The sequence below is a fragment of the Aotus nancymaae genome, unplaced genomic scaffold (genome assembly GCF_030222135.1).
Source record: "Aotus nancymaae isolate 86718 unplaced genomic scaffold, 86718_ANA_hifiasm-v0.15.2.pri h1tg000029l, whole genome shotgun sequence".
Classification (NCBI taxonomy): domain Eukaryota; kingdom Metazoa; phylum Chordata; class Mammalia; order Primates; family Aotidae; genus Aotus; species Aotus nancymaae.
The window spans coordinates 87,178,888-87,202,709 of NW_026988442.1; the positions used below are offsets into that span (position 1 = coordinate 87,178,888).

At 44.5% G+C, this 23,822-nt stretch overlaps 1 long non-coding RNA gene across 2 annotated transcripts; it reads left to right on the top strand.

The window, feature by feature from the left end:
- Positions 1-1,685: 1,685 nt before the first annotated feature.
- Positions 1,686-22,274, top strand: LOC135276948 (uncharacterized). Of its 2 annotated transcripts, none has more exons than XR_010344506.1 (5): positions 1,686-1,802; positions 4,770-4,816; positions 6,103-6,326; positions 7,512-7,985; positions 21,958-22,274. It is a non-coding gene; the product is annotated as an uncharacterized LOC135276948 (long non-coding RNA). The 2 variants fall into 2 exon arrangements; XR_010344507.1 differs by having other exon boundaries at positions 1,686-1,786.
- Positions 22,275-23,822: the final 1,548 nt, after the last annotated feature.

Consider the following 23,822-nt stretch of genomic DNA (forward strand, 5'->3'; position numbering starts at 1 on the left):
TGGCCCCAAGAATAGCGTTCAAGTGCTGTCTAGGGTTTCCAAGTGCAAGGCTGTTATGTGCCTTACAGAGAAGATGCATGTGTTAGACAAGCTTCACTTAGTCATGCGCTACAGTGCTATTGGCTGTAATGTTAATGTTAATGAATGAATAACATGTAGCAAATGAGGTGTCTTTAAAGAGAACACTCATAGAACAAGGTTATTGACTGGTTGATGAAAACGTTGTGAGCAGAGGCTTGCAGAGACCTAACCCTGTATTTCCCATAGGAGCGTGAGTTCAGTATTTGTAATTCAGTGCTTGCAGTGACTTTATCGAGCATAACTACCAGGGATACTGAGAACTGAGTGTGTATGTACATGTGTGTATATGTGTGTTTTCTCACGTGCAGCATTCTCATCTAATCTGGTTGGATTGTAAATTTGTCTAATTTGGAAAGCAGTGTACTGAGTGTCCAAAAAATGTACAATATTTGAATCTAATTATTTATTTCCTGAGATTATAGCCTAAAGGAATAATCCTAAATACTGAAAAATGTTAATTACAAAGATGTTCACTGTAGTGCCAAATATAGTATATCTACGTAACGGAAAACAATAAAGTATTTGTCAAGATTTTATCACAAGATGGAAAATCACTTATGATTCAGTGTTGTGTGGAAAGCTAGGATGTGCAGTTCTGTATGCCATGTGATAACCCCTTACACTGCAGGCGTCTCCCAAATGCCATCAGCCTGCGGGGTGAGTGGGGGCGATGACAACCTGCGGTGCCTTCCTCCCTTCTCTCCACCCCCACCAGCGCCCCCTGGAAGTCTCTTCCTCTTGTCATGGAGGGAGGCTAGTCATAGCCACTGCTATCTTTCCCATTAGCCTACGAGGGTTATGGCTTAAAGAAATGACCCACGATCCATGTCTACTCAGCTCCTTGAGGATCTTATCCCCAAAGCTGCTGAAGATTTCTTGTCCCTGTTTACTTCCACCCCCTGAGATCCAGGTTGCAACAGGAACTGTGATAGGAGCAGGGCACTGCTGGGACGGAGGGGGTCCCTGTCACCTGCTGGGCTGGTTGCCGCTCTGGATTCTTTTCCCCAGCCCCACCCCTATGTAAAGAGCATGCAATGCCTGTGAGAACCATGGTGGCTGGGCACTGCCCACCTTCTTGTGCCATCCTGTAATCAGCTGCTATTTCTCTACTCCTTCATCTGGCTCTCTAGGCCACCAGCAGCAGAGCTCCCAAGATTACCAATACTCTTTCTTGCCAGGAAGAAGGTGGTCTTTCCTTACGTATGTGCAAAAGTGTAGGCGTGGAAGGAAGCCAGAAGGAAAACCCAAAAGTGTTACCAGTGATGACACTCAGATAGTAAGGCTGCGATGTACCTTGTAGAGAAAATATGTGTGTTGAATAAGGCAGGTGACCTTTTCTTCCTTCTGTTTTTCTGCACTTTTCAATTTTTCTATAATGAGCATTTATGGCTTCTATAATTGGAGGAAAGAAAGAACAGGGGCTCAGAGAGTTTCGTTAATTAGGCCAAGGGAGCACTTGCTGTATATTCACAGATAGGTAGTTGGGACTCAGATAGGGACAAGGGTCTTTTTCGGGAACCCAAAGCCCAGGGAAGGAGGATGCTTAGTGATAGTTTTTATTGATCTTCTCGCTCACCCTCCTGACCCTCCCTGGAAGAGAAATGTGGGTGAGTTTGCTGTAGCATTGTAATCGCTCTGTGTTCCACCCACACTCAGGGTGGGAGGGAGATTCTGAAGTGCTGTGTTTCTTGCGAGCTAGTCAAAGGCGATTAATTCACGTGGTGTGTACTGTGGATGGGACTGGCTATGTAGTTTGCAGTACCCGGTGCAAAATGAAAGTGTACGGGTCTCCAGTATGTTAATAAACTGCTAAGAATTTTAAGACAGTGGCAGCAGAAATTGAAGTAAAGCAGAGTCTTTCTAAACATAGGGTCTTGTGGGACTGTTCCTGGTTTGTTCCTGTGAAACTGGCCCTGCCTGTGGATACTTTCACTGGACCCCTGTAAGCCATGCCCAGGGAAGGGATGGAAAGGGAGGCTTAGAAGGCCATGACAGATGGAAGGCTTGGGCCTGCGGGAGAGCAGTAGAGGAGAGAGATCCCCACTGGTGGCCCCATCTCTGTGGCAAGTCTGAAATCCAAAATGGGTCCTATTTGAGACATTAAAGAGTCAGGAGATGCAACTTCTGTTCTCTGTACTGTGCAAACATGAATGAATTTCCCCTCTTCTCCCCTCCCCTCCCTCTTCCCTCCCTGCCTTTCCTCCCCTCCCCTCTCCTCCCTCCCCTCCCCTCTCCTCCCTCCCCTCCTCTCCTCTCCCCTTCCCTCCATCTTCTCTCCCCTCCCCCTCCCTTCCACTCCCTCCCCCTCCCCTCCACTTTGCCTCCCCTTCCCTTCCTTTCACCCTCCCCTCCCCTTCCCTTCCTTTCACCCTCCCCTCCCCTTCCCTTCCTTTCACCCTCCCCTCTCCTTGCCCCTCCCCTTCCCCCCTTCCCCTTCCTCTCCCCTCCTCTCCTTCCCTCCCTCCCTCTCTCCCCTCCACTCTCCTCCCTCCCCTCCTCTACTGTCTCAGTTTCTTTATTTCCACAATGAGGGGGATGGAGTTGATCTGTAGAGTCTCTGTTAACTCTAAAAAAATTCCGCGATTTGGACTTTCTGTGCTCATGTAGCCCTTGTGACAGCAGCTACAAATGTGTTTCATGAAGTCTTGAGTTGAGCAGCTTCTTTCAAGGTGTAGGTCAGGGCTGTTACACAGAAGTATCATGGTGACGTTGGGGTTGATGACAGTGGCTAAAAGATGTCGAGAGAGACAGTGCAAGAGAGGAAAGCATCTTCACCCTGGGCCCTAATATGGAGTCACCTTTGACTAGCCAGCAAGAAAGACAAAACTTAAACTCTCCCTCTCTTATGTCGAATGTGGGTGGAACACAGTGATTCTGAAGCTGCAGAGAGTGGGAAACCATCCCCAGGAAAACGTAAACACTGAGAGCAGGTTGTGTTGGAGGAAACAACCCTTCGCATTACAGTTGCATAAAGTACTTGGTAGGTCGGGTGAATTTTTGTATTACAATGTTGGCAGAGATTTCCTGTGAGATTCTGGCAAGTCACAACATGGACCCTGATTTTAAAGGAAGCTGCAGCCCTGTAGAGAAGAGGTGGAAAAAGAACAGAATGGGACGGTCAGTTTAGAGTTTTTACTGGTTCTTTAAGAGGAAGGACTGAAGATTAACATCAGGACCCTGCTATGTGTTTAGCGTGTACATACCAATACTCAGTTTCATGCACTTCTCATTTTTAGTCTTGTTTTGCTGTCTTCATGATGTCCGGTGCTGATGAGCTCTTCCAGGCATTGTTCTAGAGGTGTATTCAAAACAGCTGCTCGAGATTCTGTTTTGCAGAGGGACAGGGTTATGGGTGTGAGACATGTTGAATTTGCAAATCAAATTTATGAGGTGCTTTGATGACGTTTTATGTGAAGATAAAGCAAAAGAAAAGCCTCAAGCTGTGGTGCAGAGAAGCATGAGATGAGGGATTTATGTGAGGAAATAGGAGGTTTTGCTTGGCTATGTGAATACATTTTTTCATCAATATTTGGAATTTCGTGTAAAAGAATTTGTGTTTATGGCCAGGTGCGGTGGCTCATGCCTGGAACCTCTTTGGAAGCTCTTTGGAACGCCAAGGTGGGAGGATGGCTTGAGGTCAGGAATTTGAGACCAGTCTGGGCAACATAGCAAGACCCTGTCTCTACAAAAAAATAAAAACACAAAAAAACTAACTGCGTGTGGTGGTGTGTATCTATAGTTCCAGCTACTGGGGAGGCTGAGGTGGACGAGCACTTGAGCCCAGGAGTTAGAGGCTGCTGCAGTGAGCTATGATCCCACCACTTCAGTCTAGCCTGGGTGACAGGGCAAGACATTGTCAAAAAAAATGTGTTTGTAATACTTTAAAATTTTCTGTTTTCGAAAAGTTATATATATGTATATATATATATATATTTTTTTGAGACACAGTCTCACTCCGTCAACAGGCGCCAGGCTGGAGTGCAATGGCGCGACCTCGGCTCACCTCTGCATCTTGGGTTCAAGCAATTCTCCTGCCTCAGCCTCCCGAGTAGCTGGGACTACAGGCGCAAGCCACCACACCCAGCTGATTTTTTTGTATTTTTAGTAGAGACAAGGTTTCACCATGTTGGCCAGGATGGTCTCGATCTCTTGACCTCGTGATCTGCCCGCCTTGGCCTCCCAGAGTGCTGGGATTACAGGTGTGAGCCACCAAACCCAGATAATTTTTTTGTATTTTTAGTAGAGACGAGGTTTCACCATGTTGGCCAGGATGGTCTCGATCTCTTGACCTCGTGATCTGCCCGCCTCGGCCTCCCAGAGTGCTGGGATTACCGGCGTGAGCCACCAAACCCAGATAATTTTTTTGTATTTTTAGTAGAGACGAGGTTTCACCATGTTGGCCAGGATGGTCTCGATCTCTTGACCTCGTGATCTGCCCGCCTCGGCCTCCCAAAGTTCTGGGATTATAGGCGCGAGCCACTGAGCCTGGTCTTCATATTTAACTTAAAAACTTTTAAAATTTATTTACTTTTAGGACGGTGATCTCACTAGGTTGCCTAGGCTGGTCTCAAACTCCCGGGCTCAAGCGACTCTCCTGCCTTGGCCTCCAAAGTGCAAAGATTAAAGGTGTGAGCCACCACGCCCAGCCCATATTTAACGCTTGACGCAAATTTTTCTCTTTCCTTTAGGATGGAAAAATAATACATGCCAAAAGAAATCTGAGGAACAAATTCAGGTAAGTTTGGTGGTTCTGACATTACTGTGGAATTAAAAGATCACTAAACACAGTCTAAGGTTTAAGATTTGCTGGTAGAGGGAAAACAGATATTTTCCTCTTTTTTAGGTCCTGAAGTTCAAAGGATGTATGAAAATCATTTGTAATTGAAAGCATCTGTGAGACAGTAGAAGCCACTGACTCACAGCTGGAAGGGATTTTAACAGGTTATCCTATTCGGTTCCTATCTTTGGTCAGACAAGACACCAACATCTCCATTTACCTGGTCAGAAAGTCAAGGCCCACGTAAGCTAGGTGGTATATACACAGGCACCTGTGTGGAGAGTGGGTCTGCTTTGTCGAAGGTTATTTAGGTGAGGCCGATAGACTGCAAAGACGGCACCAGTGATCTATCCCTGGGTGCACATTCTGTTTCTTCCATCAGTGGCTGGGGGTTTGGGGGGCTGTTTCCTGTCCTCTTGGCTGGGCAGGCTCTGTGACATCATTTGACTGATAGAATGTGTTTGGAGTGACACAGCGTGACTTCTCAGCCCAGACCTTCAGAGGCCTTGCGGCTTCTCTTTGGGCCATCTTTTTATTTTTACCTTTTTATTTATTTATTTGTTTTGAGACATGGTCTCACTCTACCACCCAGGCTGGAATGCAGTGGTACAAATCATAGCTCACTGCAGCCTTGATCTCCCGGGATCAAATGATTCTCTCACCTCAGCTACCTGCGTAGCTGGGACTATAGGCATGTGCCACCATGCCCAGCTAATTTTTGTATCTTCTGTAGAGATGGTACCTTCATCATGTTGCCTAGGCTGGTCTCTAACTGCTGGGATCAAGTGATCTGCCCACCTTGGCCTTCTAAAGTGCTGGGATTGCAGGCACGAGCCACCGCTCCTGGCCTGGGCCACCTTGAGATCCAGCTGCTGTGTCAAGAAGCTAAGCGCAGTCAACCCACAGAATCATAAGAGATAATAAATCATTATTTTAAGCCACCAAATTCTGGTGTAGTTTGTTATGCAGCCATAGATAACCAAACGTTACGGTCAAGTATTATTTGGAAACTTATGAATTTTGGGGTTCCTTCTCTGTGTAATCCTGCTGAAGTTTCTGTCAATTAAAGGAGTCCCCTCTAATAATAGTATTGATAGTAGCAGTGATAATAACAACGAACGTCATGACACAGAGTTACGACTTGACAGGTATGGAGTTTGTAGCAAGATGAAGATCAGGAAAATCAATGACATCGCATTTTTGTAAACGATGAGCCGCACCCCTATGCTATTTATTTCCTCAAGGCTGAGATAGGTCAAGGAAACAGTCCCCCAGTCTTCCTTAAGAAATGTAGACTGAATCAGCATTTACCCTCCCCTGGAAGAATGCAGGAGCTGCGCACTTCCGGGATCTCAGCAGGGCTTGTGGGAAGAGTGGAACTGGGCTGGAGTCAGGGTTTCCGGGCTGACTCCAGATTTTCCCCGGCTCTCGTCACCTGTGATGGCTGGAGAGTATCTGAAGATGACAGGTGACTCCAGGACCTACGGCTCCCTCCTTAGGAGCAGAATGGGGGACCAGTTTGCACATGGGTGATGGTGGGAGGGTGGGCTGTCTAGCACACGGCTTGGTGAGCAGGATTTGAGATAGTCACCCCACTTTCTGGTGGTACAGACCCCTACTTCCAGTGACATGAGATGGTTGGACCCACGGCTGATTTACTGCCTTATTCCCATTCTTTATGGGGCCAGTTTTAATGAGCACCCAAGCAGAATGCCTTTGACTCCTGGACTGTGAATAACCATTATTAATACAGGGGCAAGCTGCTTGCTGTGGAACCTTGCATATTTCCATATTAATAACGCCATAAACTCCCCCAAAATGACATCTCAGCCACTCGAAATGCAGAGGCTCGCTTCTGTGCACTCAGGGGCTGAGGATGGGGCCAGTGAGCTCTGGAAGGAGCAGTGCAGCGGGCCCTGACAGGAGCCCAGGGCCTGGGTCCACACTCCCCCTGCCCAGCTCCCTTCTCTCCCACGTGAGTCCCCATGGGGTCTACCTCTAGGGAGCATGTAGCAGATTCCATGGGGTGACTGGAAGAGGGTCAGGAAGTTCTGTCTGCTTTCAGATATCTTCCACATGAGTCTATCAATTTGTCTGAGATTCCATCATTTAAAAACCCAATTAACCTGAACCTTCAAGTTACTCCAAACTCCTGGATTCCTGTGTGAAAAGGCAAATACCTTAGGGACAGAGTGTACAGATTTCATCAGTTTTCCGTAATAGGCTGTTGGCAAGTAACATCATTGATTCACGTGACATATTTGCTGACCATCTACTGTGCTCTAGGAGCTGGGAATATGGTGGTGAACAAAACACACAAAATCCATGCCCTCCAGAAGTTTCAAGTGGAGGGAGATAAATGGTAAACAAATAAATATGTCAAACCTGTAGTATGCCAGATGGTGAGAAGCGTGGCATGAAATAAATCGGGGAGGAGAATGGGGAGTGCAGCTGAGGGGAACTCGTGGAGTCATTTCCCCCAGGGCAGTTGGCCAAGAGCAGATCCTTGGAAGATTCTCTTCAGGGACAGAGGTGCCTGGGAGAGGGCAAATTTGGGGCCACTCCTCCACATAGAATGGCTTCCTCTCCCCTAGGCCAGGTTTCAGGGGAAGAGAGATCTCAGGAAGAAATCATGTCTCTCTTCTCTTTCCAGCCAGTGTCCTTAGCTTGTAAAACTTGGATAATGGCCAGGGCCCTGAGACCCCTTGGCCCCTCCTCAACCCCAGGTCTTCATAAGCCCAACACATGTTCATCATTTCTGTGGCTTCCCAGGGAGTCTTACTCTTCTGCTTCAAGCTGCTGGGTTTGACTCTGAGCAGTTTCTGTGCAGCTACAAAGATTCCGATGTGAGACACAATCTCTTCAGAGTGCCTCAACCATCTCTCCAGACTAAACGCTAACCAGGGCTGCCACAGAAAAGTGTCTTGACTGGGTGACTTCAACAACAGATTTACTTTCTCACGGTTCTGGAGGCAAGTGTCCAGCATCAAGGTGATGGCAGGGTATTCCTTCTGTAGCCTCTCTCCTTGGCTTGCAGATGGCCGTCTTCTGCGCGTCTTTCCAAGATCTCTCCTCTGCCTGTCAGTGTTCTCACTTCCTCTTCTCATGAAGACACCGGTCATGCAGGGTGAGTGCCCACCCACGTGACCTCATTTTAACTCAGTCATCTTTATAAAGACTGTTTTTAAACATAGTCCCCTTCTGAGGTACTGGGCGTTAGCATTTCAACACATGGATTTTGGGGGGACACAGCTCAGCCCATAGGATGAGCAACTTGCCCTTTGCAGAAGATCCGTGTGGGAGAGGAGGAGGGGCTTACTCCACACTCTCCATGGCAACTGCTCAGTCTCTGGGTATTTGGTTCTTTCACACTCCCATCCTGGCCCTTCCACCAGCAGGCTTTTCCCTTTTCAGTTTTGGATTGCTGATCTTTGCCCACATCCGGCCTCACTCACTCTTCTCCTTCTTCCTTGTTCCCCAAAGGCTATTGCTGGCCTCCTCTTCTCCCCTTGTCTTTGCCTCTGGAAGCTCCTGATTATGAGAGGGAGCTTCCCCCTTCTTCTAATGGAGAGGTGTCGGTTGACACCCAGAACACAAAATTGGCTTCCTCCCCAAATAGTGACCCCAGAGCTTTTCCAGCACCTCGGCACTCTTCCTGGGGACTTCTCATGCCTGCCACTGGAGTAGCAGCATCATCACCAACTTAGCTGTGGAAGGCACTGCTGGTGGACACCTGATTTCACTGGGGAAGCAATGACCCAGTTAAAAATGCTCATCTTAAGGCCAGGTGCGGTGGCTCATGCCTATAATCCCAGCACTTTGGGAGGCTGAGGTGGGCTGATCACCTGAGGTCAGGGGTTTGAGACTAGCCTGGCCAACATGGTGAAACCCTGTCTCTATTAAAAATACAAAAATTATGGGGGCATGATGGTGGGTGCCTGTAATCCCAGCTACTGGGGAGGCTGAGGTGGGAGAATCACTTGAACCTGGGAGGCGGAGGTTGCAGTGAGCTGAGATCGCACCATTGCACTCCACCTGGGCAACAGAGTGAGACTCTATCTATCTAAAAAAAAAAAATGCACAATTCCAGGATTCCCTTGCAGGTGGGGGCGGGCATGTGACACCATTCTGGCTAATAAGGTGGGAGTGGAAGTCACCAGGTAGTGCTCTGGGAGAATTGGAAAAAGGACATGCGTTCACTAGCATAATCTTTGGTCCTTTGCCATCTGCATCTTCCAGCCTGGGATGAGAATGCGGCAGCCACCATCCATGACCTGCATGTTGACAACCAAATGTTAGGGCTGACAGGGATGGAAAAAAGAAGGAAGGGGTCCTTGGTAACATCTTTGAGCACTAGCCCTAGGCAACTACTTCTAGATGTCTTGCTACATGAGACAAATGATTCCTAATTTGTTAAGGTAGATTTTTGGTTTTGAGGCATTCAACCAAATGCAGTCCCGATTAATACACTACTGGCATTGGGTATTTGTGGTTCAGTAGAGCAACAATCAGCGACAGAGGCAGGAAGAAAAAGCCTGGTAGATGGTCTGGGATTAGGTCCTAAAAATTTTCACCTGAGGATGGTGCCAGGGCTTTGGTGCACGTGTTTCCTCTCCTCGGCTGGTGGCTTTCACATCTCTCTCTCCCTTCCCCGGAGCTTGCGGTTGCAATGTGCCTGCTCATCTGAATCTTCCTGGCCTTGAATGTCCTCTTCTTAGCATCCAAGGACGTCCAAACATTCATCCAACAACCAGTCTGGGCTAATGGGCCACGCAAGGTGCCTGGTGTGTAGTCAGCACTCAACACATAGACCTTAACTGAGTTAATGAATAGGAGATGATGAGCAGAGCTATTGCTAGGCAACAAACACGAATTGATCAGGCATCATTGCTTATTCATCAATTTCAAGGGAAGTTGGTTTTCTCCCATTATAAGAACTAGCATTAGCTGTCGTTTTACTGTGTGTTAGACACCGTGTTAGGTGCTCTGCTTTCATTATTGCTTATCTTCAGAAGAAGTCTGCGAGGTGGGTATTGTGTCCATTTTATAGATGAAGAAAGTGAGATTTAGAAAGCCAAAGCCACAAACATAGTAAATGGTGAAGCAAACATTCAAATACTCTGAAGCTAGTGCTTTTTTCAATATAGTATAGTAAACATATCATGCTGCAGTTCATGAAAGCAATGCATGCTTATTAGAGCATAAATATTTATATACATCCCTGGTGGTCTAGTGAAAAAATATTTATATACATAAATGTATACCTGGAATATATAGATTATATGTGTATGGTTTCTATAGAAATTATAGCAAAATAGAAAAAACGACAATCTCTTCACATAGTTCTGCTTCTACACACATATTTCAGATGGTTGAAGTCAAACTACAGAGGGCAAATTGTTTGTACACTTGCTATGTGCCAGGAATTGTCACGAGTTTGGTTTTTATTCACCTATCACTCAGCATGAGCATTTTTCATTGCCCATGCACTTTAATGCATTGATCAAATGCATTAATCAATCAGTGATGAATCATCAATCCAAGCTCCTACCTTTGTGTCTGGCCATTGATGGCGAGCATTTTCACCTATTGCCGGAAAGCACTGGGGGCCATAGGCTTTGGGCACCTTAGAACCCTCAACAGAAGACGCAGGTTCTAAGGCGTGATCTCAGCTCAATGCAATCTCTGCCTCCCAGGTTCAAGTGATTCTCCTGCCTCAACCTTCTGAGCAGCTGGGACTATAGGTGTGCACCACCACACTCACCTAATTTTTGTGTTTTTAGTTGAGACGGCGTTTCACCATGTTGGTCAGACTGGTCTCGAACTCCTGACCTCAGGTGATCCACCCTTCTTGACTTCCCGAAGTGTTCGGATTACAGGCATGAGCCACCGTGCCCGGCCTAGGAGTAACTTTATGACCTTGGGTTAGGCAACTGTTTCTTAGATACAACAACAAAAACACAATCCACAAAGAAAAAGTAGATAAACTAGACTTCATTAAAATTAATTTTTTTTGTACTTCAAAGTAGACTATAAAGAAAGTAAAAATACGCGAGACAAAATATTTGCAAATTACATACCTGATGAGTTCAGGTGCACTCAGGGTGGTATGGCCGTAGAATGAACATTGCATATCTAATAATAATCTAGTCTCCAGAATATATCAAAAATTCTTACAAGGCAACAACAAAAACACAAGTAACCAATTAAAAAGTGGACAAGACCCTAAATAGGTATTCCTCCAAAGAATGACCAATAAGGACATGAAAAGACGCTCACATTATTAGCTACCAGGGAAATGCAGATCAAAACTACAATGAGATGTCACTTCACACCTGCTAGGATGGCTACAGTGATAAAGACTGATAATAAGTGTTGGCAAGAATGTGGAGAAACTGGAACCCTCATACACTGCTAGTGGGAATGTAAAACGGCATAGCCACTTTGCAAAAACAGTATGGCAGTTCTTCAGATGGTAAACATAGAGTTAGATATCTATCTATAATTGGTGAATGGATAAACAATACGGGGTATCAATTCTATTCACCTATAAGAAGGAATGAAGAATTGATAAATGCTACGACATGGATGAACTTTGAAAAGATGATGTCAAATGAAAGAAGCCAGCTATAAAAGGCCACGAACTATCTGATTTCATTGATATGAGATGTCCAGAATGGGTGACTCCTTAGAGACAGAAAGTAGATTAGTGGTCGCCTGTGGTTGAGGGCCCTGGAGAGGTGCTGGCAAAAGGGTGCTGGGTTTCTTTTTGGGTTAATAAACATATTCTATAACTGATTGTGGTGATGGGTACTCAACTCTGTGAATATGCTAAAAGCCATTGAATTGTACACTTTAACTGGGAAACTTGTATGTGATGTGAATTGTATCACTAAAACTGTTAAAAAAAAGAAAAAAAAAATGAAATGTCAGTGAAGCATCTGTATGCATGCCCCGGGAAAGACTGGCTGACCTGCACTTTGTGACTCCACAGCCCCTGTTAGGAAGATGTTTGAGGCTACTTGGAACATATCAGTGTCTGAATTTGTTCCTGTGTTTAGGGAGGCCCCGACCTCTCCTGTCGAGGGATGGCTTCCCTCTCTCAGGGTGTTCAGGCTGCTCTGCTGTCTGCATGTGTCTTCCTCCACAGACTGGCCCAGAAGACTGGCTGGGAAACTTGAGACTTGAAGAATGACACGGTGGTGAATTCTCTGGGTTTTCTTTCTTTCTTTCTTTTTTATTATTGTACTTGTAAGTTCTGGGATACATGTGCAGATACTGCAGGTTTGTTACACAGGTATCACATGCCATGGTGGTTTGCTGCACGCATCAACCCATCATCTACATTAGGTATTTGTCCTAATGCTATCCCTCCCCGACAGGCCCTGGTGTGTGATGCTCCCCTCCCTGTGTCCATGTGTTCTCATTGCTCAATTCCCACTTCTGAATGAGAACATGTGGTGTTTGGTTTTCCGTTCCTGTGTTACTCTGGATTTTCTTTCTGCCTCCCTTATATTCTAGATGGGAAGCTGGGGGAAGTGTCAACCTGAAACCATTAACAGGCACAGAAAAAAATAAAAAGCCCCAAGAAAAGCCTGTTTACTCTAGCCAAAGGACCAAGCAAGAAGACAAAACCTGCCTGATTCCAGCCAAACACGAAAAGAAAAACTGCTCCCTATGCACACGCCAACCCCATGGTGTTGGTGGGGCTGAGTGGGGAACTGCATTTCTGGCCCCACCTGGAGGCAGTGAACTTACACCTGAACCTGGTGGCAATGAGGTGATGAGTGTGTGTGCTCAGTTTCTGCTGGTGTCCGCGGGCCCCAGCCGGGAGATGAGCTTTCACTCCCACTTTGGCCTTCATGCTATCTCTAAATGGAGTGACTGCCTACAGAAAAGAAAGAAAAAAGGTTAAGTAGGATCTAGAGTCTTAACATACAGTGTCCTTCTGAGAAATGTGGTTTTGCCAAAAACCAGGAAAATCTGTTTGAATGAGAAAAGGCAATCAGTAGATGTCAACACAGTGATGACACAGAAATTAGGTGGTAAAGCAGCCATCATTAAAATGCTACAATAAACAATTACAAACATGTTTGAAACAAATGAAAGACAGGCTTAGGAAGGAAATTGAAGATATAAGGAAAAGCAAATGAAAAGTTCAGAACTAAAAAGTCTAATAACTGAAATAGAAAACTCAGTGTGTGCATTCAATAGCAGAATGAATATAAAAGATGAAAGAATCAGTGAACTTAAAGACAGAACAATAGAAATCACCTGATTTGAATAACAGTGGAGAGACAGATGGAGAAAAAGTGACAAGAGCCACAGGGATCTGTGGGACAGAGCAAAAGATCTAATATTTGTATTATTGGAGTTCCAGAAGGAGATAAGGAAGTATGGGCTGAAGAAAGATTTGGAGAAATGATGATTGAAAACTTTCCAAATTTGGCAAAACACAAACCAAGAAGCTGAGTGAAGCCCAGAGAAGATAAGCCCAAAGAAATCCATACCAGAATCATCAATCAAAAACTAAAGGCAAAGAAAAAGACTAAGGACAAAGAAAAATCTTGAAAGCATCTAGAGAGATAAGGCATTAACTGTAAAGAGCTGATGGAGGATTTTTTAAGTGAACACCGAGGTCAGAAGGAAGAGGAACATTTTTCAAGTAAAATGCTGATTTGCTCCAAAATGTATTTTTCTGCTGCCTTAAACTCACACTCTTTTTTTTTTTTCTTTAATTCTTGTTGCCCACGTTGGAGTGCAATGGTACCATCTTGACTCACTGCAACCTCCGCCTCCTGGGTTCAAGTGATTCTCTTGCCTCAGCCTCTCAAGTAGCTGGGATTACAGGCACACATCACCACACCCAGCTAATTTTTTTTGTATTTAATAGAGATAGCTTTTCACCATGCTGGTCAGGCTGGTCTCGAGCTCCTGACCTCAAGTGACCCACACGCCTTGGCCTCCCAAAGTGCTGGGATTACAGGCAACTCACACCATTCTTAATTCCTTTATTTAAGCATTACCTTCTCCATGAGCATTACTCATAAATTGCAGTCTCATCTTTTTAGTGGAAATGTTAACTTTTTAAATTAAAACTATGTCTAGATAATTCTTAAAAATAATTACTGTGATTAAATATCTTAACTTTTCTAAGTGGTTATTGCTAAGCTATGGAGAATCTATTATTTTGAAAAGTTAGCTTGTATTCTAGCTACATTGCTGAATTCCTATGAATTCTAATAGTTTTAGAGCTTATTATTTGTAACTTGTAGATAAACAAAATATCAGCCAGCAATGCATTTTTCTCTATGCCATTCTAAAATGTCCAATTCTTATTTCCATTTCATGTGTTTATAGTATTGGCTAAAAAAAAAAAATCCAGAAAAGGGTAATAATTGTTGTAGGAAGTAGTCTTGTTCTGTTTTTGATTTTAACTAGTAGTGTTTAATTTTAACTAGTAGTGTTTTCTAAAGTGTGTTTCATGGGGTTCTAAGGTTTCTGAATGTTTTGGGTAATGCTTGTTATACAGAATATATACATATATTTTAAAACACTACACAATTTCTGAGTCTTAGGTAGGATAGTGCTCACTGTGGATTTTCAGGAGGTGAGGTTGACAGGCAAGGGCCCCTCCTCTTTTTCGCTGTATTTGTAGTCTTTCAGGCATCAGATGTTGGATAGCTGGCCCTCCAAATCTCATGCTGAGATTTGATCTCCAACATTAAATGCGGGGCCTGTTGCCGGGTGTTTGGGTCCTGGAGGTGGACCCCTCATGAAGGGCTTGGTGCTGTCCTTGTGGTAACGAGTGAGTTCCAGCTCTATTGGTTCTCATGAGCACTGATTGTTGAAAAGAACCTGGCATTTCCTCCGCACCTCTCTCTTCCTTCTTCTCTTGCTATGTGATGCCTGCTCCCCTTCCCCTTCTGCCATGGGTGGAAGCAGCCTGAGGTGTTCACTAGAAGCAGATACTGGCATCATGCTTCTGATGCAGTCTTCGGAATTATGAGACAGTTACACCTCTTTTTATTTTTTGAGATGGAGTCTCACTCTGTCTCCCAGGCTGGAGTGCATTGGCACAATCTCGGCTCACTGCAAACTTCGCCTCCCGGGTTCAAGCGATTTTCCTGCCTCAGCTTCCTGAGCAGCTGGGATTACCAGCATGTGCCACCACACTCAGCTAATTTTTGTATTTTTAATAGTGATGGGGTTTCATTATGTTGGTCAGGCTGGTCTCGAACTCTTGAACCCATGATCTGCCCACCTTGGCCTCCCAAAGTACTCGGATTATAGGCGTGAGCCACCGTGCCCAGCCACCTCTTTTCTTTACAAATTACCCAGCCTCAGGTATCCCTTTCTAGCAACGCAAATGGACTAAGACAGTTGTCTAGGGGCACACTTGGGGACATGTTAGAATTTCCCTGGGATGTATGCTGCAACCAGTTGGGTTGAAATGATATTCTCTGTATTAAAAGAAGTATCTTCCTAGTTCTGAAATATTCACTTCAGTTCTCTTTGGCTCATGGAATTGGACTGGGAGGGTCAGGTGATTGAAATGAAATGATTCTTTTTATCCTCATCTTATCAAATTGTTTTTAAATAAACTGGTATTAGCTTTAAAATTAAACAAGAACCCATGAAATACAAATATTTCTGGAGAGAGAACATCTTCAGTATGGATTTGATCAGACTCGTTCTCTATGAGGAAGGGAGGTACCATCTGAGAGTTCCTGTGTGTGCCGGGAGCTGAAAGAGGAAGCCAGGACCAAGGTGGGCTTTGAGGCACATCACTGAGTGGCTGACATCATTTTGCTGCTTGATCGGCTGCCAGCCAGAGGCCATTAGGGACTTGGGCTTTTTTCTGCCCATTTCAATTGTAGCCAAATTCACTGTCAGCAAGTTGAGTGAAAATCTTTCAGGCCCGTTGCTCGCACATTTGCTGGATGAAATCAAATATTCCAATCACTTTTTTGGCATTCAACAAATTCAATTTTTATGTAAAATTGTCTCCTAACTCTTCAGAAAGCTGTTTTTTTTTTCTTCTAAGAAGGCACAAGTTCAACATTCCTTTTCAAATGAATATAATTTCTTGAAAGCCAAAAATTACAGCTTCTGATGATGTTTTTCTTTCCTTATGATGAAATACCTCTGATCTTGGGCGATTTAGTGGCAGTAGTTGAATTCTTTCTCTTTCCTTCTCCCCTCCCATTCCTTCTTCCAGCTCTTTCTTTTTATTTATTTATTTATTTTTTAAAATTGTACTTTAGGTTCTGGGATATATGTGCAGATCATGCAGGATTGTTGCATAGGTACATACATGGCAAGGTGGTTTGCTGCCTCCATCCCCCCATCACCTATACCTGGCATTTCTCTCCACATTACCCCTCCCCAATCTCCCCATCCCCTGCTGTCCCTCACTAACAAACCCCAGTGTGTGATGCTTCCCTCCCTGTGTCCATGTGTTCTCATTGTTCAACACCCATCTATGAGTGAGAACGTGCGGTGTTTGATTTCCTGTTCTTCCCTCTTTCTCTTTCTTCTTTCTTTCCTTCCTTTCTTCCATCATCTTTTCAAAATGCCTTTAGTAAAATCACCAATATGTAGGATCTAGGAGATCCACCAAATAAACGAAATAACAACAGCAGCAGCCACTCCTCCTACTAATGCCTGTTTACTAAGCACTTTGCATGTAAGAGTGCTTTGCATGCATCATCTTATGTGAGCCTCACAACATTCCTGTGAGCAGGACTTATCCACAGATCTGAGGAAACAGAGGTTAAGTAATTCACTCAAGATCACACAGTTAGTAAATAACAGAGCCAGAACTTGAATCCTTGCGTCTTCCACTATCTACTCCAACCAGCTAAATCTATTGTACAAGTTAGAAATAGTGAGTGACTTCAAATTAAGGTGTTTCCCTTGAATGAAGAAAAAAAATGAATCTGTTGATACTTTGGTGGAAAGAGAGAGAGCAGGGGAAAGGGGAAGAAATTTCAGACGAAATGAACCAACAGATGATCTGATGTCAGAACTTGGGGGGATTTCACTCCCTTCATTTTACTAGCAAGGAAACTGAGGCCCAGAGAGGGGAGGGGCCCACTCTTGGTTGCAATAGATGTTGGTTCAGAGCCTGGTGTGGAGTCCAGGGCTGGTGGCTGCCAACCCAGTCCTCCTCTCCTTCTATCTCACCAGGCTGCCTTCCCAGTAATATATGTTTTAAGGCTCCAATTTAGTTGTTTTTACAATGTCAAAGCCATTAGAAATTCCAAGTGATGGAATGAAATTAATGAAAGTCTATTTTCACTTTCATTAAAAAAAAAATTTTTAAATTTTCCTTAAGTTCTCGGGTACATGTGCAGCTCATGCAGGGTTTTGCATAGCTGCATACATAAACTGGTGGTTTGCTGCCTCTATTCCCCCTTCATCTATATCCGGCATTTCTCCGCATGTTATCCCTCCCCACCCTCCCCACGCTACACTGTCCCTCCCCTAGCCCCACCCCACATTGCCCCCAGTGTGATGCTCCTCTCCCTGAGTTCATGTGTTCCCGTTGTTCAACACCCGCCTGTGAGTGAGAATATGCATTATTTGGCTTTCTGTTCTTGTGTCAGTTTGCTGAGAATGATGGTTTCCAGATTCATTCAAGTCCCTACAAAGGACACGAACTTATTGTTTTTTATGGCTGTGTAGTATTCCATGGTGTATATTTGCCACATTTTCTTTGTCCAGTCTATCATCGATGGGCATTTGGGTTGGTTCCAGGTCTTTGCTACTATACACAGGGCTGCAATGAACATATGTGTGCATGTTTCTTTATAATAGAACAATTTATAGTCCTTTGGGTATATACCCAGTAATGGGATTGCTGGGTCAAATGGAATTTCTATTTCTAGATCCTTGAGAAATTGTCACACTGTCTTCCACAATGGTTGAACTAATTTAGTGAATAAGAGGTACTTAAGTTGCCCAGGTTGGCCTTGAACGCATAGCCTCGCCTCCTCAAGCTCCAGGACAACTGGCAGGAGCCACTTTGGCCCCCTATTTTCACTTTCAAAAAGTGGGAAAAACACTGAAGCTTGAGGACATGACTTGCAGTTCTATTTACATTTACAGCTCAGCTTCTGTTTCACATCTCAGAAACTGGGCCCGGATCAAAGCTGAGCAGTTCCGTTTCTTCTGTCATTCAAAGATCATTGTGGCATTTTGTGCTATCTTCTCAGTTGAGGTCAAAGCCAACTGACTTGGTAAACGCTGGGAACTTCCTCACTAAGGAATCTAGATGGATGCTGCTAGGTATGTTGTAGAATCAGACACAATTTCTCCCTTCTGGGATTACCCTCACCCCCAATTTTGGGATTTGATGGATTCTATGACATTCTGGGCTTCTGCCTGGCATAGAATTCAGTTCAGCCACACCACTTAGTGTGTGTGTGTGTGACTTTTATTAATCACAACAGCGAACACTGTTAATAGCATTTATTTTGTATCAGATAATATTCTCTAGCACTCCCTGTATATTAACTTATTTATGCTTTTAACAACCTTCTCAGGCTGATTAATAGCTCCCCAATGAGGTTCACATTCTAATCCCTGGAACCTGTGAGTATGTTGGCTTAGATGGCAGAAGGGTCTTTGCAGATATAATAGAATTAAAGTTTTTTTTTTTTTAAGAGACAGGGGTCTTGCTATATTGTCCAGGTTAGTCTTGAACTCCTGGGCTCAAGTGATCCTCCCTTTTCGGCCTCCCAATGTGCTGGTATTACAGGCATGAGCCACAACACCTGGCTGAATTAATAATCTTGAGATGGGAAGATTGCTCTGGATTTGGGTGGGCTAAATGTAAACATGAGGGTCCTTTATGAGAGGGAGGGAGGATGTCAGGGAGAAGAGAAGAGGCTGCCATTGAAGATGGAGGAAGGGGCTGGGAGCAGCTTCAGAAGGCGGAAGCAAAGATCACATCTACCCCTGGAACCTCTGGAAGAAACCAGCCAGCCCTGTGGATTTCAGTTCCGTAACATTCCATCTGGGCCTCTGACTTTCAGAACTATAAAAGACAAAATGCGTGTTGCTTTAAGCCAGTACATTTGTTGTAATTTGTTGCAGCAGCTACGGGAAAAGAATCCAGGTAGGTTCTATTATCGTCTTTGTTTTACCTGTGAGGAGACTGAGGCTCAAGCCCAAGGCCACACAGTCAGAAAACGGCACAACTTGGAACAACACTTTTCTCTCTGGTCCCAGAGTTGGTCCATTTGACTAATACAACGTCTGACCAAAGGTGAGTTACTTAACTTTCATCATCCTCAGTTTTCTCATCTCTATTAATCCTCATATTACCGGATAAGAGGACTAAGTGAGATATAATGCAAAATATCCTAGGTTGGGTCGTGGTGATGATGATGATGACAACAGTAAAAGCTGCCACTTGTGAGGTGCAGGAGGTCAGCACTGCACAAGCTTTGGGCAGGAGAGTGTGGAATAGGGAAAGACCTGGAATGTTTCCCAAAGGGGGCTTTTTTTTGAGACAGAGTCTTGCTCTGTCACTCAGGCTGGAGTGCAATGGCGTGATCTTGGCTCACTGCAACCCCTGCCTCCCTGGTTCAAGCAATTCTCCTGCCTCAGCCTCCAGAGTAGCTGTGGGTACCTGCCACCATGCCTAGCTGATTTTTTGTATTTTTAGTAGAGACGAGGTTTCACCATATTGGCCAGGCCGGTCTCGAACTTCTGACCTCACGATCCACCCGCCTTGGCCTCCCAAAGTGCTGAGATCACAGGCATGAGCCACTGCGCCCGGCCCTCAAAGGCGGCTTCTGCCGGTGTCTTCTGATCTTCCTTTGGCTTTGTTCTCAGCAGTCAAATGCCTCTTTTCGAATTTCCACCTTAGCAGCTCTCCTCACATGTCAGCTCCTTGTCCCAGCTCTGCACACATATTCACAGCTAGTTCAATTTTTTTTTTTGAGACAGAATCTAACTCTGTCACCCAAGCTAGGGTGCAGTGGCATGATCTAGTCTCACTGCAACCTCCACCTCCTGGGTTCAAGCAATTTTCCTGCCTCAGCCTCCCGAGTAACTGGGACTACAGGCATGCACCACAATGTCCGGCTAATTTTTGTAATTTTAGTAGAGATGGGGTTTCACTATGCTGGCCTGGCTGGTTTTGAACTCATGGCCTCAAGCAATCAGCCCACCTTGGCCTCCCAAAGTGCTGGGATTATAGGCATGAGCCACCACTCTCGGTCCCTAACTCAAATTTTTAACCAGCCCTTCTATGCCAAAATCCAGGGGCAGGGCAGAATCCACACAGGAGACTGTCACCGTGCCACGGATGATGGAGGCCTTTGGGATACCCTGCTTGCTGTCCCAACAGCCCCTGGTCAAGCTGACAGTTCAGACCCAAGTTGAGAGAGAAGTGCTAATGTCAGAATGGGGAAAGGACATTCTGAGAGAAAAGACCAAAAGTGGATGCATATGCATATATGAAAGTTTTTTCCATCATAAAAGGACTCTACATTCATTGTACAAAATATAGATGTGTATTAAGAGTAAATGTCTCCCATAATCTTACTAGAGAGAATCACTGTTAATATTTTCTATGTATTTTCTTTCTTTCTTTTTTTTTTTTGAGATGGAGTTTGCCCAAGCTGGAGTGCAGTGGTGCTATCTTGGCTCACTGCAACCTCTGCCTTCAGGATTCAAGTGATTCTCCTATCTCAGCCTCCTGAGTAGCTGGGATTACAGGCGTCTGCCACCACGCCCAGCTAATTTTATACTTTTAGTAGAGCTGGGTTTCACCATGATAGTCAGGCTCATCTCAAACTCCTGACCTTAGGTGATCCGCCTGCCTCAGCCTCCCAAAGTGCTGGGATTACAGGAGTGAGCCACTGCACCCGGCCAGAGAGAATCACTGTTAGTATTTTCTGTGTATTTTCTACTAATCTTTTTTTCTGTATGTATAAATACTGTGAACAGTTTCGCGTCTTTTCTTTTTGCAGTTAACAGTATATTGTGATCACCGCTTTATACCATTAAATTGTATTCAAAAGATGTTATTTTTATTAATTCTATAAGATATTCTATTTATATTCCATTCTCTTTATATAGATGGAAACCAAGGATGAGTCTCACTAGTATTTTAAAGATTTCTTATAACTTTCTTGTTGATTATTTGGGCCCTTTTTTTTTTGGTAGAGCAAGAACCCAGCAGAGTGGAGTTTCAATGAGAGCAGGATGGATAAGAGGTTGAGAAAGTGAGTCTCGTCGGATAGGGGCTGTGCATGTGTGTGTCTTTGTGGAGTGAAGAGGGTGTGACCTTGATACCCAGAAGTTCCCCATATGCCATCCATGGGGCTTCCTGAATTCTACCATTGTATTTCAGGAGCTATTCAGTTGAAGAAACTGCATAAAGCTTGTTCTGAGATGTGGCTTTTTGTGGGCTGGAGCTGAATACAGCAAAACAAAGAAACAAGGTTTACAATCTTTCTGATTGGTTTCCTCATTTTTTTTTTTTTTTTTTTTTTTTTTTTTTTTGAGATGGAGTTTGGCTCTTGTTGCCCAGGCTGGAGTTCAATGGCGTGATCTTGGCTCACTGCAACCTCTACCTCTTGGGTTCAAGCAATTCTCCTGCCTCAGCCTCTGGAGTAGCTGGGATTATAGGCATCCACCACTGTGCCTGGCTAATTTTTTGTATTTTAATAGAGATAGGGTTTCACCATGTTGGCCAGGCTGATCTCAAACTCCTGACCTCAGGTGATCTACCCGCCTCGGCCTTCCAAAGTGCTGGGATTATAGGCATGAGCCACTGTGCCTGGCTGGGTTTCCTCATTTTCCTTAGGCATGAAATTTGAAGTCATTAATAATAACTTCCCAAGATGCATTTTTTTTCCCAAAAGCACGAGAAGGCTCCAGTTTGGAACAAGTGCTGAGACGGACATTGAGACAGGGTCAAGTTCTGGGCTGCCTTTGCACCTGGGCTTGTCTTTAACCTAGCTTGTGGTAGCCAAAAGGCGACCCCTTAATCAACCATGCCTCTCAGCATTTCTTCCCTTGTGTAGCCCTCTTCCCTTGAATCCAGGCTAGACCTGTGACTTGATTTTGACATGTAGAATGCAACAGAAGAGACTGCGTGGCTTCTGAGGTTGAAGCTTTTGGGAGAAGTCATCTACCATTGATGACAGACAGCGGTGCAGAAGCCAAACCAGCCATGTGGAGAGGCTACCCGGACAGAAGCACAGGGCCAGCACCAGCTGTGGAGCCAGACACGTGAGTGAAGAAGTCATCTTTGATGTACAGCCAAGTTGGGCCTTCAGATGGCTCAACTTCAGACTGCAACCACATGAAAGACCCTAAGTAAAAGCATCCCAGGTGATCCCAGTTAACCCACAGTGCTGAAGGGGATAATAATAAATATTGTTTTAAGACACCAAGTTAACCCACAGTGCTGAAGGGGATAAGAATAAATATTGTTTTAAAACACTAAGTTAACCCACAGTGCTGAAGGGGATAAGAATAAATTATTGTTTTAAGCCACTAAGTTTTGTGGGGCCTTGTTGCATAGCAATAGATTATCCAAACTAATTTATTGCAAGGTATTCTAGGTGTCTGTTGAGCTCAGGAGACTGGGAACTCCTTCAAGGCAGGGCCTGCATTTTAGTATTTTTGTTATTGTGAGAGCTAAGTCCTTCGTCTTGGAGAGGCAAACCTGGAATGTTCAAACAGTACTTTGTTAAAAGTCCTGGGATAAAAGAAGAAGCAAATGTAGAGAAGTGTATGAAATGCGAATCTATCCACAAAATGTATCTTATTCATTTTCTGCTGTGGTCCACCATGGATGCTTCTATTCCAGGCACTTGACCAGCTTCTACGTGACAGCGGCCATTTTTTTTCTTTATATACATTTGAAAAAGTAAATACACTGATTTAAAATAATTGGTTTAAAATGGAAAGGCACAAAAATCTTCCTCTCATGTCCATCCACAGCCCTCTGATTCCCTCCTAAAAGCTCCAATAATACCAGTTTCTTGTGTACCCTCCTGAAAACATTTGATCACCTATACAACCATTTTATATATGCATATGCTATACATGTGTCTGCACATATATGTAATAAATATGCTTATGTACACTAGCATACCATGTGCACTTTTTCCATATAACAATATAATTTGGAGATCTTCCCATATTAATCCTTTTTTGGCTACCTAGTATTCTGTTGTATCGTTGTATCACAATTTATTTAATATCCTCTTGTTGAGAGACATTTAGAATATTGCCAATATTTTGTTATTAAAAATAACACTGCTATAAATACCATAAGTTATAATATTACAACTTATACCAGTACCGTTTCGCACGTGTGTATTCCTCTGGCGGGTGTATTCCTAGGAGTGGCGTTATTGGGTCTCACTGTCTGAATTCATGGTCCTCATGGGAGATGGGCCCTTTTCCGGAGAAACTCCATCTGGGCACTAAATGCCCAGACACAATACACACACTTAGGGATGCCTGCAGCCGCAGCAGGATCTGTTAGGCTTTGAGATTCTGATTTCCTCCCCAACAGCCCAAGGCAGGGAGTGCTGGTTGGTGAGTTTGTGTGAAGGGCCAGAGAGTGAGGGGCCTGGGAGGGCACTGGCCTAGAGAGATGGACCACTGCACTCTTCTTTAGGGTGGAAACCAGGGAGTTATTTTCTAGTGCACAGCTGAGCTCATCCGGGTACTGCGGTAGCACAGGACCGAGCTCCTTGCTGAATCTTACCCATTAAGAAACTTTCTAAAGTTTTCAAGAATAGGCCAGGTTCTGGCCATGCCTCCAGGCTATTGAAAATTTAAAAGTATTTGCTTATACCCATTACTGGAACAACAAAAAAAGAAAGTTTAAAAGTAGGCTGGGTGTGGTGGCTCAGGCCTATAATCCCAGCACCGTGGGAGGCCTTGGCGGGCGGATCACCTGTCAGGAGTTTGAGACCAGCAG